The 9,683-nt window shown below is 35.4% G+C and overlaps 1 non-coding gene across 1 annotated transcript; it reads right to left on the reverse strand.

The window, feature by feature from the left end:
- Positions 1 to 1,082: 1,082 nt before the first annotated feature.
- On the reverse strand, positions 1,083 to 1,186 carry LOC128595271 (small nucleolar RNA U13). Its single transcript, XR_008382906.1, has one exon. It is a non-coding gene; the product is annotated as a small nucleolar RNA U13 (small nucleolar RNA).
- Positions 1,187 to 9,683: the final 8,497 nt, after the last annotated feature.

Genomic DNA, 9,683 nt, shown 5'->3' on the forward strand with positions numbered 1-9,683 from the left:
AAGGCAAGATCTTGTTCTTTTTTTGTTTTCAAATTAATGTGAGGGTAAAAATTTTTAGGTTATATTGTTTTCACTTCTAAGGTAAAGTTCAAGTTGTGGTTGAGCCCTTCACCCAGGGGAGAGTGCTGAATACCCTCACACAGTGCACAGTAAGTGAGATTCCACCCCCTCCTCCTCTTCCCCCTCCTTGCCTCCCATTTGCCTCCCCCTTGCTAGACTATATTCGTGTTTTATCATTTGTGTGGATGTGTAGTTGTACATTGTTTTCATATTAGTATTTAGTACATTGGATTTTTTTCCATTCTTGATATACTTTACTAAGAAGACTGCGTTAACATTCTACTGTTTGTTTATCCAGTCGTCGGTCAGTAGAAGCTTAGGCTGTTCCCATATCTGGGCTATTGTCAGCAATGATGTAAAGAACATGGGAATGCAGATACCTTTATGTGGTGGTAATTTCATTTCTTTTGAATATATGCCCAGAAGAGGGATTGCTGGGTTATAGGGTAGTTCTATTTTTAATTTCTTCAGAAACTTATATACCATCTCCATAACGGCTGCACAAATCTACATTCCTACTAACAGTGTACAACTGTTATTATCATTTGACTTTTTGATAGTAGCCATTCCAACAGGTGGGAGGTGATATCTCATAGTGGTTTTGATTTTCAGCTTCCTCATAATTAATGATGTTGAGTGCTTTTTAACATATCTGTTGGTGACTTTCATGCCTTCTTTGGGGAAATGTCTATTCTAATCTTCTAAAAATCCCATTTTTAATAGGGTTATTTGATTTTCTACTACTCAGCTGCTTGAGTTCTTTATGAATTTTGGACATTAACACCTTATACATAATTTTTCCAATCCATGGGTTTCTGTTTCATTTTATCGATTGCTTTCTTTGTTGCACAGAAGCTTTTGAGTTTGCTGTAGCCTCATTTAATTGTTATTCTTTTTGTGGGTTGTGTTTTTAGTGTGATATCAAAAAAAATAATTACCACTAGATTTTCTTTTAGGAGTTTTGGAGTTTAGAGTCTCCGCTTTTAGGCGTAGGTCTTTTATACATTTTTTTTCTTTTTCCAAGTCAGATGGGTAAGGTCCCACTATTGTAATAGTGCTTGAAGACAGCACATCTCACACGTGAGTGTAAAGAACCAATCCTCATGGCTATGTACTACAAAAGGATCTTTTATCCACGTTGAGTTGATTTTTGTGTGTGGTTTAAGAACAGGGCCCAATTTTATTCTTTTGCATGTGAAAACCAGTTTCCCCAGCACCATTTATTGAAGAGAGGATCCTTTCCTCCATAGTGTCCCTTTAATGTCCCTCTCAAAATTGACTGACCTTATATCTTTGGATTTATTTCTGGGCTGTTATTACACTGTTTGTTATATTTGCCTTTTATGTTAATACTATATACTGTTTTGACTACTATAGTTTTACATATAATGTAAAATCAGGAGTTTTGTGAATTATCACTACTTCTCATTGCTGAACAAACGACCTGGACACTTTCTCAGGCAAATAACCAAAAACAAGGACTTATCAGCATGGACTTTTAGACTAGTGATGTCTCAGATTAAGAATTATTTCTCCTGAAATTATTGCTGCTGTACTTTTCATAATCTTATGAAATTTTGTTTGTTACATCATAGGTAAGGTGGTAGAATAATGAAGTTTTTCCTTGAAAAGTCCCAGACCAATGTATTGCAAATCCAGGGTATGATAAGTAGGACTTTAAAACTTTTAAAGAAAGTAGAACCCTTGAAAAATAAGCCCAAGAAAGAGAGACTCATCAGCTGGTGAAAAAAATAAACTTTCTCACTAACAAAAGAGATCATCCAGAATTTATTTCAAACTGAATTCAGTGTAACCTGAAAGCAAATGACAGTGGATTCTCTGTGCCCTTGCATGGAATCCCTTCCTTTCTAACAGGAATAATTTAGTATAAAAATAAATAAATAAGGCAAAACATAACCATGTTTTATGTTTGAAAGTTCATTATGAGAATGAGAGAGGAGTGATCGTTTGTTTCCTCAGAATCTATCAATAAATAAAGCACTCTGAATGGTGTGACATATTCCCTAAATAGATTTTACAAAAAATATATAATGTATACCTTGAATTACTGATTGTTTTGACACCTGGTAGTTGTTCCTCTACATTCTGCACTTTCTCGTTTTATTACTTACATATTTTCCTTACAACAATTAATAATAATTATGTTCTTTGTTTTCCATTAATTTTGTACTTAATAATAATTTTTACTATGTTTAAGGTTAGTCTTTTTGTTTACGTTACATCCTGACTGGTATTTTCTCTGATCAACTGCCAAGAAGAAGGAACTGGTTTTGAGTTGTTTACAGGAGAAGTTTTTATGATTTTCTTTTTCCTTTTTTCGAGGCAGGCTCTCACTCTGTCACTCAGGCTGGAGAGAAGTGGTATCATCATAGCTCACCGTGGCATCAAACTCCTGAGCTCAAGCAATCCTTCCTGCCTCAGTCTCCCAAGTGCTGTGACATATGTCACCACACCAGGTGGTGACAAATGTATTTAAAAAATATTAATATTTTTTTGTAGAGACATGGTTTTACTGTGATGCCCAAAGTGGACTGGAACTCCTGAGCTCAAGCCATCCTCTCACCTCAGCCTCCCATAGTGCTGGCATTACAGGCATGAGCCACCATTCCCAGTTCCCATGACTTAAATGCTTAAGGGCACAGTAGAGAAAGAAGCTTCCAGAGAGAAAAGCAACTCACCAAAAACTTTTGTATATAATGGCAAATTGACAAATATTTAAAATCTAAATTATTTTTTAATGGGTTCAGTTATTGTGTTTGTTATATATTTGTTTGTTGCTTCCTAAAATTTTCGTTCATGGGCATAATATAAATGTTACAACTGTGATTCATTTTATCACTTTTTATAGTTTGAATATCTGAGACTTGGGGAAGCTCTGGTCTATTATTCTTGTCTGGAAATGGAATCACATTATTGATTATTGAAAATCTCCGCAAATGCAAAAATAACACGAGGACCAGTACCCTCATGCAACAAAGCCAATCACTGTTCTGGACGAAGATGACTAAACTCATCACTGAGAGCAAACTGAATTGCATAAAAAAAGTTACTTTTTCCAGATCCATTTCTGCCCACAATAACATTATGTTTTGAACTGAAGGAATCTACAATTGTTTGATCTCTATGACTTCGAAAACCTTGGATAATCACCTGCTTTATGTACATGGCTCCGCGCCCCTAGCCAGGTGGAAGACCTCCCCGGCGGAATACCAACAGCAAGGCCCCTGGGTCAGGTGAGGCGCCTCCGAGACCCCTCCCCCATGGCTTTGTAGGTGGGAGTATATTTGTTAGGACAAAAGTGAGTGTTGGTCTTATTCACCCAATTCTCTTCTGCAATCAGGAGACCCCCTGTATAGTTCGTGTTGACTTCACTTTGGGGATACATGTATGTTTTAGTTAACTCTAAAGAGTAAATTACAAGAATCACAAATAATGAGAAAAAAAGACAAACTCAGGGAGAAAGGTTTCATAGAGCAAAATGGCTAGATTTCAGCCAAACTAATCCTTCATCGTCTTCAGTGTAAATGAGAATGACTGAAATCAAGTACAAAAACTGTTACGTAAGATTCATTACCCTCATTTGATCATGTCATTGTTTTAGGTCAAGTTCTACAGAGAAGCCAGAATTTCCAAAATGTCAGAGGCAAAGCTATTGCCATAAAACTCATTAAAATAGAAAACCTCATTATTAAATAGAAGTTTTATATAATGAACGCCATTTAATAAACGCTAGAACAACTGGAAGTAGCAAATTTTTAGTAGAGCTTAGTAATCCTGGGACCAACAGACCAAAGTTAGAGTTTTGATCTTCATCCTGAAAGTTATAGATTATGTTATATTTCTCTCTTTCTCTCTCTCTCCCCCCAAAGTTGCAGCAAATGATATTATTTCAATACTTTTTTGTGGCTGAGTAGTACTCTATAGTGTATATACAGGCAGTCCCCAGGTTACAAATAGGTTCTGTAGGTTTGTTCTTAAGTTGAATTTGTATGTAATTTAAAACATGTACATTTATTACTTGTAATAACCTTTGTTGGTAAGTGGGAATTGTCCGTCAGTTGGATGTCTGTAACTTGGGAACTTACTGTATATCTTCCATTTCTAAGTGTAAGCTATATGTAATTCAGATATTCGTAACTTGGGGACTACCTGTATACCACATTAGAAGATTTCTTTCATCCATGTTTTATAGTTTTCCTTTTAGAAATCTTTCATCTCCTTAGTTAAAACAGTCAGTCCTAGGTATTTTATTTTCTTTGTAGCTATTGTGAAAGGTAATGAATTCTTGATTTGACTCTCAGTTTGACAGTTATTATATAGAACTGCTACTGATTAATGTATGTTGAATCCATGACCAGGGACTTTGCTGAATTTATTCATCAATTCTAGTAGTCTTTGTTTTTTCTTGACACAGACTCACATATTAAGCAAACAGGGATAGCTGGACCTCCTTTTTCTTTATTTTCATGACCTTTATTTCTTTTTCTTGCTTGATTGCTTTGGGTAGAACTTCTAGTACCATGTTTAATAGAAATAGTGACAATGGACACCCTTGCCTTTTTCCAGTTTTTAGGGGAAATGCTTTCAACTTTTTCCCTTTAAATATGATGTTGGCTGTAGATTTATCATATATGGATTTTGTAAATTTGAGGTATGTTCCTTCTGTGCCTAGTTTGTTCAAGGATTTTATCAAAAAGGTACTGGATTTTGTCAAATGCTTTTTCTGACTCTATTGAGATGATCCTACGATACATGCATTTGCTTCAGTTTATGTGATGGATATTGTTTATAGATTTGAGCATGTTGAACCATCCATCCCTCTCTGGGATAAAACTTACATGATCACAATGAATTATCCTTGTGTTGTGTTGTTGAATTCAGTTTGCTTGTATCTTGTTGATGATTTTTGTATCAATGTTCATAAGGGTGCTAGTCTGTAGTTTTATTTCTTTGTTATGTCTTTTCCTAGCTTTGGTATTAAGGTGATTCTGGCTTGTGGAACAACTTAAGGAGGATTCCATCCTTCTTGATGTTATGGAATATTTTATGTTATAGGAACATAACATATTGTTGTAGGTATTCTTTGTAGTTTGTAGAATTTGGTTCTAAATCTGCCTGGTTTGGGGCATTTTGCTATTGTTGGAAGATTTTTTATTACTGCCTTAGTTGTGCTCCTTGTTCTTGGTCTGTTTAGAATTTTTATTTCTTCCTTACTTAAGTATGGGAGGTTGTATATTTGCAGGAATTATCTTAGAGAAATATCCTGGAGAAATGGTTCTTCTATTTTTCTACTTTTGAATATATAACTGTTCATAGTAGTATCTGATGATTTTTGTATCCCTGTGATAGCAATTATACATACAGTATGTCTCTTTCCACTTTTGAACAAAGCTATTTGAGTTCTTTCTCTTATGCTACTGGTTAATTTGGCTGGTGGTCTATCAACATTGTTTATCTTTTCAAGGAACCAATTTTTTGTTTGATGCTTTCCGTTGTTTTTTGTTTGTTTGTTTGGTTTCCATTTAATTTAGTTCTGCTCTGAGTATGTTATTTTTTTCTTCTGTTGTCTTTGGTTTGCTCTTCTTTTCTATTCTCTTGAGATGTGACATTAAGTTATTTATTAGTGATCATTCTGTCTATTTGATGTAGGGATTTAAGAGTTTGAACTTTCCTCTTTGGAATGCTTCTTAGGCATCCCATAGATTTTGAAGTCTTATGTTTCATTTTTAAGAAACCTCTTGCTTTCTATCTTAATTTAATCATCGAGCCAAGGATTCCTCAGCAGCAGGTTATTTAATTTCCATGATTTGAGTGTTTCTCATGCAATTTATTTCAAATTTTATTCTGGCATGTCAGAGAAGCTACATGGTATGATTTTGGTCTTTTGAATGTCCTGAGACTTGTTTTGTGAACTAAGAGATGATCAATTTGGAAGAATGCCCCATGTGCTAATGGGAAGAATGTGTGTTCAGTAGTTTGGGGGTTGAATGTTCTGTAAAAGGTTCAAATGTTCCAGAGACCCATTTAAGTCCAGTTTCTCTTTATTTACTTTCTGCCTCTTTATTCAGTTCTGTTAGTGGGGTATTGACGTCTATAGCAATTAAGATGCTATTATTTGTTTGCTTAGACTGAGTAAAATTTGCTTTATGAATCTAGGCCCTCCTAAATTCAGAAAGATGGGAGTGGGGAAGAATGGCATGTCTTCTTGTTGAATTGCACCCTTTACCATTATTTAATGACCATCTTTATCTTTTTTATTTACTATTATTAATTTAGAGTCAATTTTATCTGATAGGAGAATGATTGTACATGATTCCTTTGGTTTCCTTTTGCATGGAATATTTTTTTCCAGCAGTTTACTTTGAGTTTGTGTGAGTCCTTGTAGTTTAGGTGTGTTTCTTGGAGACATCAAATAATTGGGTTGTGTTTTTTTATTCATTCAACTTGTCTATGTCTTTTTTTTTTTTTAACTTGTCTATGTCTTTTAAGTGGACATTCACAGCATTTACATTCAATGCTAGTATTGATGCGTGAGATGCTGTTCTTTTCATCATATTGCATGACACCTTATTGTTCTTTTTCCCCTCTTGTGCTATTGTTTTATAAGTGCTTTGGGTTATTTATACACTGGAAGATATTTACTATGCTGTTGCATGTATAATACACTTTTTGAGAATTTCCTGTAGGACAAGTCTAGTAGTGACAATTTCTATTAATGTTTGGTTATTTGCCTCAAAGGTGACTTCAGTGGAGTTGACCCTTATGCAGATTGGACTCTGGAACTGAAATCAAAGAATGGCATCTGTTGCAGTGACCAGCCAGACACCACTATGAACACTCTCTGTTGCAAAGCTGCTGCATGTCTCCAAGCAGCTCCCTGATTAGTTCAGAGATCTGCAGTGGTGGGGGAGCACTTGGGTTGCAGTGTCCATTGGGGAAGTGTAGAGATTTGGTGATGTCTCCCCAACCTTTCTCCATGCGTGGACACCTCTCCCCGGTATCTACCAATCTTGTGAAGTAGATTATCCTACCTCTCTCTCTCCCAATTTGGGTGTCTCCAATCACTTCTGTGATTATTCACAATGTTCTCTCTCAGATATTCCATCCATGAGAGAACTTCTACAAGTGACTTTTGCTCCTTTCCTTGGCAGGAATGAGCGCAGGCTGCTTGTAGTTCACTTTTTTGACCACTGCATAATTACTTTTAAAGCACCCCTCTCATATCATCACTTGTAAACATTTTTCCTTGTCTTATATCCATTTCTATAGAATTGACAACTCATTTCTATTCTGCATTGGTGTTATTTATATTCATGAGAGCATCTAAAAATGTTACCAGATGTTTGTAGCTTTACTCTTACTGCTCATAGTCCCTTTATTTTTTTAGATGAACATAAAAATGTGCCTGTTCATACAGGACTCCTACCATAATGCTCAACTGCAGATCCATACTAATATGTAAAAGAATGAGTAAAGTAATGAATGGGGTTATAGTTATAGTTCAAGTGGACAAACAGAAACCAGGGAGAACAAGTGACTACCAAGAAGTTCAAGGTAGGGCCAACTTATTCATTGTTCTATAGGCCATAAGCAATGTGGCTACATTTACATGATTTCAGGAAAAAAATTTGGTACTATCTAAAGTCAGTTTTTCATCTAGTTAGAAATGGTTGAGTACATGTATGTGTGTGCATATGTATATATAAAGTAATATGATAATATTAGCCTAACTCAGTAACTTTTACATTTTTAAGAAATAAATAAGGGATGGAATTTCAATAAGAATTTCCAGTAGGATTATTTTAATGGCTTCTTTCAATGGTTTTACTTTGGATTTGTGGTCTTTCAAATGCTATGGACAGTTTAGATTTCTTTAACAAATTGTCTTGGAAGAAATCATGGTATTACACTATCATACAAAAAGATAGGGATTATGGTAGTGACTCCTCGATGTTAATGGTCAGTTTCTTCCTGAAGACACAGGGGGTGACAGTATTGAATTTCTGTGCAGTTAAATGTGATCATGTGCTTAAGTCAGAGCCAATGGAATATGAGATCAAGTGATGGGCTGCACTTTCAGACCAGACCCACAGGAAATGTTCTGTATAATCTCTGCTTTCTTCTATTTCTACCACCAGTGGGTATGACATCAGCTGCCCGAGAGAACTTTCAGGTCAGAAGCTCACTTTGGACTGTTCCATGATTGAGACTTGAAGTTTCATTTGTTCAGCAATTGGAAAGTAGAAGTATTGATTATAGCTGTTAGTCTCTTAGCTTACCCAGAGTAATGCAATGATATTCTGTTGAATGACCATTTTTTAACTGATTAACTCTTCAAAAATTTACTGTATAAATTTTTATTATAAAATATTTTCCTCTTTATTAATAGTGCTTCAAAAATATACTAAAAACAAAAGATTTGTGCAATTAATTCATATACCAGCATGTAGTTTCAACAATTATTAATATTAGGTCATATTTACTTTTTAATTCTCTCTATATATGTGTAATTTTCTTTTTAAATTTGAAGGTAAGGTACAGAAATTATAATACTTTTTGCCATAATACTTAGGAATGTATTTTTATTTTGAGACAGAGTCTCACTTTGTCACCCTTGATAGAATGCTGTGGCATCATAGCTAACAGCAATCTCAAACTCTTGGGCTCAAGCGATCCTCTTGACTCAGCCTCCCAAGCACTGGAACTACAGGTGCCCACCACGATGCCCAGCTATTTTTAGAGATGAGGTCTCACTCTGGCTCAGGCTGGTCTGGAACTTTTGAACTCAGGTAATCCACTTGTCTCAGACTCCCAAGAATGTATTCTTTTAAGGTAGAAAAATGATTTTCTATTGTCATCTAACAGCTAGTTTACACTCAAATTCTCAATTATTTCAAAACTTGCATTTTATAACTACCTATGTAATTTGGAATCTGAGTCAGGATTTGGGCACTATTGCTATTATCTGTTATACTGTTTAGTTGCTGTTATCTCTCTAATCTCTTAGACAAGAAGAGCAACATCTCCCTCTGCTTCCTTATTATTAGAATCTTTTCTATTTTTGTGTGCATGCACTTCTTGTTGCTACTGTAAAAGTTACCACACACTTGTGCCTTAAAACAGTACAAATTTATTCTCTTACAGTTATGAAAAAATCAGAAGTCCAAAGTGAGACTTACAGTTGTTATCAAGGTGGTTTGTTCAAAGAGCCCATGAGAGAATCCATTCCTCACCTTTTCTACTTTAGATGTTGCCAGAATTCCATGGCCCCTAGGTACATTCCCCCAAACTCTGCTTCTGTGGGCATATCATTTTCTTCTCTGCTGTAGTGAAAACCCCTTTATATATCTCTTATAAGAACACCTGTGGTTACATTTATGGTCTGCCCAGATAAATCAGGATAATCTCCCCCCTTCAAAAACCTTAAACACATCTGCAAAACTCTTTTGGCTGTATAAAGTAACAGTCACAGGTTACAAGGTTTAGAAGGTGGATGTCTTAATGGGATTTTTGCAGCCTACCACAGTGTGTGTGATAATGCTTTCTTGGGGGAAACCAGACCATTTTGTTTTACAGAATGCCCTACATTCTGGATTTGCCTA

The sequence above is a fragment of the Nycticebus coucang genome, chromosome 9 (assembly GCF_027406575.1).
Source record: "Nycticebus coucang isolate mNycCou1 chromosome 9, mNycCou1.pri, whole genome shotgun sequence".
Lineage (NCBI taxonomy): Eukaryota > Metazoa > Chordata > Mammalia > Primates > Lorisidae > Nycticebus > Nycticebus coucang.